At 32.6% G+C, this 9,378-nt stretch overlaps 1 long non-coding RNA gene across 2 annotated transcripts; it reads right to left on the reverse strand.

Annotated features, from left to right (window-relative positions):
• Window positions 1-4,422: 4,422 nt before the first annotated feature.
• Window positions 4,423-8,728, reverse strand: LOC102664841 (uncharacterized). Of its 2 annotated transcripts, none has more exons than XR_415894.4 (8): window positions 8,433-8,728; window positions 8,047-8,149; window positions 7,678-7,977; window positions 6,894-6,983; window positions 6,218-6,277; window positions 6,073-6,112; window positions 5,263-5,401; window positions 4,423-5,142 (listed from the first exon to the last, which is right to left on the reverse strand). It is a non-coding gene; the product is annotated as an uncharacterized lncRNA (long non-coding RNA). The 2 variants fall into 2 exon arrangements; XR_415895.4 differs by having other exon boundaries at window positions 4,673-5,142; window positions 7,734-7,977.
• Window positions 8,729-9,378: the final 650 nt, after the last annotated feature.

Genomic DNA, 9,378 nt, shown 5'->3' on the forward strand with positions numbered 1-9,378 from the left:
CCATTTTTCTCTCCCCCTTTGGTAACATCAAAAAGCCAAAGTGCGTGAAAAAAAAAATCATACATAAATAATTTTAAAACATACACAAAACATAATTTTAATAACATATTTATAAATTTCAGTCATAGTCATGTATCAACAAAATAACCAAGTTTAAACACATAACAGAAAGACAAACTATTTTGAAAATACATATCCACTATCTTAATCAACATAACCTTTAAACATAATCATCAAAATAAAAAAAAATCATAATAACTCTCAAACATAATTAAATATAATCAATCATCTAACATTTCAAATTAAATTAATTAAATTAGCAATCAACTAACTATGCACAATAATTAATATTTCAAAAAAAATATTCAAATTTCAAATTTTTAAATTTCAATTTCAAATTTCAAATTTCAAATTTTAAATTTCAAATTCCAACTTCCAACTTCTAACTTTCAACTTCCACTTCCAACTTTCATTTTCAACTTTAAACTTCTAGTAACTTCCACTTCCAACTTCCATTTTCAACTTTCAACTTCCAATAACTTCCACTTTGAACTTCCAAATTTTAATTTCAAACTTCCAACTTGTTAGACACAATCACCAAAGACAATCAAAACTTAAAAAAAAAAATCAAAACTCAATTAATCAAATATAAAATATAATCAATCTATCAAACTAACAAACACTGAATATCAATCAAGCAAAAACAAACACCAAAAAACAAAATCATGTATATTCAAATTCTTTAAGCTAAATATAGTTAATTAAACATTGTAAAAACATAATCAAACAATTTTGGAATTATTTTCAATTAGCCACAATAATAAAACTTAACTGAATGCAATAATCAAACCTTAAGATAGTTCAGATGTTACTTGTTTTGAGATATTATTGATAATGTTGTCAAGAAAATGTTTTAGGAGACATTCTACTCTTTTGCTTTAGTCTTTGATTTCTTGAGAATCATCTTATTCATCATCCAAGTCCTCGTTGTCGCTACCTTCTTGGATGGAGGATGAGACTTTGAGTGCTATTCCTCTTTTTCTTTTGTCTCTTTCTTCATTTTGATTAAGTCTTTGCAATTCCATCTCATGTTCATGCAATTTTCCAAAAAGAGTGGCAAGAGACATAGAAGAAAGATCTTTACTTTTAGAAATGGCAGTTATTTTGGGTTGTCATTCCCTACTTAAGCATCTCAAAACTTTATTAATTAAATCTTCATTAGGAAAGGTTTTTCCTAAGGAGGCAAGGTGATTAACTATGTGGGTGAATCTTTTCTGCATGCTTTGAATGTTCTCATTTGTGTTCATCCTAAAGAGTTCATATTCATGGGTCAATGTATTAATCCTAGATCTCTTAACATCAGTGGTGCCTTCATGTGTGAGTTGTAGTGTATCCCACATCTCCTTTGCATTTAGACAGTTTGAAACTCTAAAATATTCATCTATTCCTAGGGCAGAAGTAATAATGTTTTTGGCTGTATGATTATATTGGACTCTTCTTCTATCTTCTTCAGACCATTTATCTCTAGGTTTTTTGTTGTTGAGCTTGTGCTTCTATCTACTATGGTGGGTACATAAGGTCCTATATCTATTGCCTCCCAAATATTTAAATCTATGACTTCAATAAAGATTTGTATTCAGGTTTTCCAATAGTGGTATAGGTGGCTTATGGATGGAGTTTCCTTCGGGAAACAGAGAATTTGAGGAGGCCATGAATCTTGAAGTTGTGAAACTTTTCTCAAGAAACCTGCTTTGATACCACTTGTTGAATCGAGTGGCCTCGGAATAATTAAGAAGGGGGGTTGAATTAATTATAAACGTGTCTTGACTAATTAAAATTTATCCTTCTTAATATTACTAGATTGAATTAGGCTTTACTACTAAGTATTGAGAAAGTAAAGAACAGAAACAATAACTTAGACAAAAGTAAAGCGGAAATAAAAAGTACAGAGCGGAAATTAAAGAGTATAGGAAAGAAGAAAAACAAACACAAGATTTATACTGGTTCGGCCACAACCGGTGCCTACATCCAGTCCCTAGGCAACCATCAGTTCTTGAGATTTCCAATAACCTTGTAAAATCCTTTACAAGCAAAGATCCACAAGGGATGTACCCTCCCTTGTTCTTTTTGAACAACCAAGTGGATGTACCCTTCACTTGAACTGATCCACAAGAGATGTACCCTCTCTTATTCTCAGTATTACAACCCAAGTAGATGTACACTCTACTTGTACAACAAAGGATGTACCCTCCAATGTGTTAAGACAAAGAATTCTTAGGCGGTTAGTCCCTTGAATCTTTGTAAGGGGAAACAAAAGATATCTCAGGTGGTTAGTCCTTTAAAATATTTTGTTTAAAGGGAAGAGGAAGAATCAAAAGAATTCTCAGGCGGTTGGTCCTTTGAATCTTTTGGCATGAGGGAGAAGGGAGAATCAAAAGAATTCTCAAGCGGTTAGTCCTTTGAATCTTTTGGCAAGAGGGAGGAGGAAAGAAGAAGAAGAATAGCACAAGTTTTTGGCCAATGAACTTTTCTTGAATAAAGAAAGTATTGAACAAAAAATCTTAAAAAGATGTTGAGAAATGAATCAGAAAGTTTTGTAAAAAATAGTTATGGAAATTCATGTCATTGTCACATATTTATAGTCATTTGATGACTCAAGTTAAAGTTTGTGACTCTTGGCAATTTCTTTAAAGCTAGTCACTTTAAAAGTTGTGACTCTTTTGAAAACTAGTCACTTAAAGGTTGTCACTTATGAAAAAATCTTCAGAAACAAGTCACTTTAAGAATTATGACTTTTGGTAATTTATTTTTCAAAATAAGTCACTGGTAATCGATTACCATTATAGTGTAATCGATTACACATCAACAGATGTGACTCTTCATGTTTAAATTTGAAAATAAAAACGTTTAGAAACACTGGTAATCGATTACAAGTATTGTGTAATCGATTACTAGATGGTTAGTTCTTTGAATTCAGTGTTTGGGCAAAGAATTCTCAGACGGTTAGTTCTTTGAATTCTTTGTTTGGGGAATCAAAAGAATTCTCAGACGGTTAGTTCTTTGAATTCTTTTGGCAAGAGGGAGAAGGAATGAAGAAGAAGAATAGCACAAGTTTTTGGCCAATGAACTTTTCTTGAATAAAGAAAGTATTGAACAAAAACTCTTAGAAGAATGCTTTGAATGAATGAAAGAAATCTCTCATTGAAATTCATGTCATGGTCACATATTTATAGTCATTTGATGACTTAAGTTAAAGTTTGTGGCTCTGGGCAATTTCTTTAAAACTAGTCACTTTAAAAGTTGTGACTCTTTTGAAAACTAGTCACTTTAAAAATTGTGACTCTTTTTGAAAACTAGTCACTTTAAAAGTTGTGACTCTTAAAAAATCTTCAGAAACTAGTCACTTTAAGAATTGTGACTTTTGGTAATTTATTTTTCAAAATAAGTCACTGGTAATCGATTACCATTATAGTGTAATCGATTACAAATCAACAGATGTGACTCTTCATGTTTAAATTTAAAAATCAAAACGTTTAGAAATACTAGTAATCGATTACATATATTGTGTAATCGATTACACAAGTTTGAAAATGTTTTATCACAAGTTGTGACTCTTGAAATTTGAAATCTCAACGTTCAAAAACATTGGTAATCGATTACATGCTCATGGTAATCGATTACTGCTTTGTAAATTAGTTTGAAAAGAATGTTGGCTACTGGTAATCGATTACTATCTTCTGGTAATCGATTATCAAAGAGTAAAACTCTTGGTAAAAGATTTTTCTTTGAAAAATTCTTTTGGCCAAATTGTGCTATTCAATCTTTTCTTTTGAAAAAAATCTTTTTATACTTATCTTGATGCTTTTCTTGAAGTTCTTGTATATCTTGAGTCTTCTCTTGAATCTTCACTTTAATCTTGAATCTTGATTGAACGACTCTTTGATTCTTGATACTTGCTTGACTCTTGATTCTTGACTTGAGTCTTTGGCATCATCAAAATAAACTTGGAAAGCATTGCTTCCACATACTTACGAGTCTTGAGCCCACAGTCAGGCTTCACCCAGAAGATGTTCTTTTCGAGCACTACCAGCATCTTGACGTTGAGGTCTATTCCGGTGATGGTGCGAATCTTATGGTTGTTCGGCACTGGAGCGCAAAAAACGTAGGAATGTGAGGAGACAGAGAGAAAGAGAAAGTGTGAGTTTTGTTTGTTTCTAGGGATTTTGGAACTATAGAGAGAGTGAGTATGGTTTGTTTATAAGGATTTTGGAACTATGTGAGGAGAAAAAGAGAGAGAGAAAGAGAGAGAGTGACACGAAGAAGAAGTCGAGGCGCCAGCTCCCTCAGCGTTGCGATGAAGAAGTTAAGGAGACAAAGAAGAAACACAAGAATGAGAGAGAGGAGGCCAACACGTTGTACAATAAAAGAGAGAGAAAGCTAGAAATTAAAAATAGTAAACCTTCAAAGACGGTTTTCACAAAACCATCTTTGTTTTGAAGTATTCAAAGATGGTTTCACAAAACCCGTCTTTGAAATGTTCACAAGACGGTTTTCACAAAACCGTCTTTGTTTTGAAGTATTCAAAGACGGTTTCGCGAAACCCATATTTGAAATGTTCACAATATTTACAAAATTGTCATCATTATACAAACAAAGATGATTTTTTCACGACTAGCATAGATACTGCATCATAGAAAATAGTTTTTTTAGTAGTGGCACATAAATATGTAGCACCAATGTTCACTACTATAAAACATGTCTTTTACGTCGGTTATTTTCAACATACAATGTGTTTTACGTCGTAAAAACTATTGGGGTCTACGACGATGGTTCTGTAGGACCATCTTAGAATGACATACATTTTAAGAAAGTCTCGGCCCCAGGACTGTTTTAGAATAATGTACATTCTAAGACGATCCTGGCATTGAGACCATTTTAGAATATAGTACATTCTAAGATGGTTTTTTACAGAACCATCTTAGAAAGTGTGGTTTTTTTTTAAATGCCATTTGTTTTCATTGCCACCTATGCAATCATTCATGCCAATATGTTTTCACACACACACACACACACACACACACAAGCAATGTGCATGCCATCCTTCCACTTGTAGCCAGAATGTCATCGCATCCTTCCATCCCTCTGCAAAGTGTAAAAGGTATATATATTAGATAACTATATCAATTTTGACAAAAAAATAAACAACATTTTTAATAGAAAGCGGGTCTTTTAACTCTGAAATGGAAAAATGAATTACATCACCTTTGAAGGAAGGGGTTTTCTGTGTTGTAACTTTGTCATTCCTGCTCCCACCTAGATCAGCTTTATTCCCCTCTTGTGCAACAGTAAATTTCGTTCACAAAATTATATTCTTCAAATTTATGAGGTATTCATACGAAAACTGCAAATTTGAGATGAAATGAAGTGTATAGGCTTATCAGTTTTAGCTAACTTCTGTGTTTTTGTTTTAAGATGACACTCCAATTTATAGCACCATAAATTCAACTTTAACAAATATAGTATTATCTAGATTTCAAATTTCAATACAATTATAAAGAAGACCTTTGTGGTCCTGCAGGACTAAGCACCCTTTGACCTTACAAAATTGTGCGATTTTGTAGTTGTCACTCATTACTAATTATTTATTCTCTTTATATCAGGCACTTCTCAAACTATTTTAGAGAAATGCTAACAACATACTCTTTTCTATCGACTGGAATTTATTGGAAATAACAAAAAAATTGGATCCCATGCCTTATTTAATGACCAATGGGGTGGGGATAAATATAGGAAACCTTATCCCCACAATCAAAAAGGTTGTTTCCAGGATTTGAACCCATGACCTCCAAGTCACAAGGCAGCAAATTTACTATTGTGTCAAGGCTCACCCATTATGGCAATGTTCATTATTATCTATAAAATATTTTTGGATGAGTTTCATATTCAAGCATGCACTTGATATTTAAAATTCAAAATGACAGCACAAAATTCAATATTGGAAAACTTTGTGAAGAAAGATCATCAAGGAATAAAATTCAAGAACCATGAATTGAAAAGTGCACAACAACTTACCAGGCCTTGCGATGATTTTTTCTTGGGGCTTCGACATTATCTGTGTCGCAAGAACCAAATGAAGAATGATATTACGGTCATAGAGACAATATAAAAGAAAAAGTTACAAAAATTGACATTTTAAACTTAAGATGGTCACACATACCTGAACCACTTGAGCTTCACCTCCTAAAATCTGAAAAGGTATAATTGCATCTTGCGGACTCTAAACAACATAAACATGAAAAAATCACCGAAAGATTATAAGGATAATTGGTAAAATGTTAGACATTTCCTTTTATGATAGAAATACTAGTCCATGATAAGTTGAGGGGCATTGAAACACCCTTGATAGTTGATAAATAATGCTTACAAGCAAAGATATGAATAAACACACGGAGAAACTTTCCTTTTTCTTAAATTTGTGTGTTAGGATAAACTGCACCAAACATTAAAAAAAAGTTTTTTATTACACAATATCACTTTGAATATTCTAGAGGAGATATGTAAGTTTCATGAAGGCATGGGACAAAGGAGCAAATTATCATGATCCTGAACTCAAGTAAATTTTGTCAATCATACAATGAAGCCATCCTGTCAAATCATTGAAATCAACAAAACAACAACTTCAATTGCAAAAACTTAGCAATATTTAAAAGAAACACAAATTGATCTTCTGGAGTACTTCAATTTCACAAATTACAATCCTAGCTGAGAAGCCATCAATGCATTTAACATATTCTAGAATCAAGATTAACATAAAGCAATTGATTCGAGCCAAGACAAGCTCAAAAAGGGAAGAAAAAGAAATTGTTGTTAAGAGTGAGAATTAATGCAAGTACCTGATAAACATAAGGCTAAAAGGGCATTGAGAAAAATGGTGCAGCCATGGCTGGGCCACAGGGATTACTTTTACGTTACTGACAGCCTATCTGGAGCCATATACATGAAGAAATTAATTGAGTTATTATTGAAGAATTTATTTGATTTCTATCATGTAATAAATTCTCATGTCTAGATGTTGCAAGTTTATGACTGACAATTAATACGAGGATTCAATCAATCACTCAAAAATTCAATATTATTAACTGGACATTCGTCTCACCATTATTTTATAAATGAGTAGCATATTTAATCGTAAAGACCAAGGTTGCCAAACTCAAGTTTATGTAAATTTGACTCACAAACTTAACTCGGGTAAAGTTGACCTATTATAAAAACAATATAAGTAAACTATAAATAACATATTACTTCTAAAATAATAACAATTAACATTAGAAAAATATATTATAATAGAACAAAATAATATAGTTCTAACAACCAACAAAATAAAATTATATCAGAAAGAAGCCATAATATACTATAACAGAGAACACAGACAAAACAGAGAAAAGCCACTCAATCATCAACGAGTCAAAATGGGTGGAAGACAAAGATGGACTAAAAAATGAAGTAGTCAACTGGGGGATAAGGGAGACAATTTTGAAATTGTGAACAGGAGCATGAAATTCTGAATGGATGATGTTGACAAAATTTTTACAAGATGTAGAAGTCTTAATGAATAGATGAACAACTTTCAACAGAAATTAACTAACAATTGCACGAAAGCAAATATAAAATATAAACCTGGTCTCTGTGATGAAAAACAGATCTATGACTTTGCCATGAGGTGTAGTAGATACCTTCACTTTCTTTATAGTAAGTTGTAGCTCACAAAGAACCTCAGTAACATCTGCTACCCACAAATTAGGACATTGAGTCATAACTTGGAATACTAATACCACCATTTATACATGCTAGTCATAACTTGGAGACAAGTTGATATTTTCTTTGAGAAACAAGATCCTTCTGCAATATCTTGCCAGCAGCTAACTTTGGAATAGTGTCAATGAAACTCATCTTTCTCACTTTGTTGTATGGAGCCACCTGAAAATTCTCCATTTTATAAGTAAAATAAAAAAAAATAGTTAAAATGAGCTTAGGAAAGAGTGGTACCTGGCCTGCAACAAATTGAATGACTTGGTTTTCTGAGAGTTCAGAACCAGCTGCTCTCACCACATATGCCATTGGCATTTGTCCAATTTCTTCATCTTCAACCCTGCAAACATATCTTTGTTACGACATGAGAAAGTCATAGAAATAATGAAAAATGAAAGTGAAAATGTGATAGGGTAACGCACAGTATAAATTTTGAATGCTCACATTTTTCATAAGAATTTATATAGATACAACTGGACTTATTGAGTTGAACTTGACCAAAGACAACTTGACCAAAGGCCACTTAAGACCCACATCCCCAAATCACTCGTAATGCATGAATTAATTAAAAAAATAATCCAACCTACAATTTGCTTTAATAGTACAACATTTAGGAGACATACCTAAATTGGGGCTCAACTTCACAGGAACCACTACTTATGTACTTCGACCAAGGAGTGAAAACAAGATGACGATGGAGCGGCACGGGAAATGGCGGAGCGGGTTGCAATGTCAACACGGAGGGCACGGGAGATGACGGAGTGGGCTGCTAGGGCGTAAACAAGGCATTGTCGGGGATTAGTGAACCAGATTCACAGCTAGCTAGGTCGCGACTGAACGAAGGACAATCACGTGCTCAAATCACTAATCTAACAAAGATGGTTTTTGGGATTAAACCATCTTTGTATGGTAAGCAAATATTTACAAGTTTGTCATCGCCTACTATTTAAAGACAGGTATGTGGAAACGTCTTCTTGTTTATTACAAAAATGTCACCATCATACTTTCTAATTAAAACCGTCTTAGAATCACCGACATAACACATTTTTTTAGTAGTAGTTGTCTAAAAAAATAGTTAGTGGCTGAGATACTTGGCCTTCAAGCTCCATTAAGAGTTGTTGCAACCATAACAACTTAGTTGTTGTGGATCCAATTGTGCGATACTTGGCATTCGTTGAAGACCATGCAACCGTGGACTTTGTTTGCAAGACTAGGATATAGAATTGGGACCAAGATAGACTATATAATCATTGGTAAATTTTCGGTTAGCTGTGTCACCACCCCAATTAGCATCACAAAAGGCGGTGAGAGTAAGAGTGGCACTACTAACTACATTTGACATTATTATTATTATTATTATTATTATTATTATAGTATTAAAAAAACTTATTATATATAAAATTATATTTAAAAATGTAGATGTAATATCAATTAATTAAAACAAAAAAAACACTTTTAATGTATAGAAAGAAAAAAAAAAGCTTGAACAAATTTCAGAAAGCCGAAAAGTAATGTAACATAATTAAATTGTGGATATGTGTGAGTTGATAAGAAAAAATGATAAAAACT

Source organism: Glycine max, chromosome 9 (assembly GCF_000004515.6).
Source record: "Glycine max cultivar Williams 82 chromosome 9, Glycine_max_v4.0, whole genome shotgun sequence".
In the NCBI taxonomy this organism is placed as follows: Eukaryota; Viridiplantae; Streptophyta; class Magnoliopsida; order Fabales; family Fabaceae; genus Glycine; species Glycine max.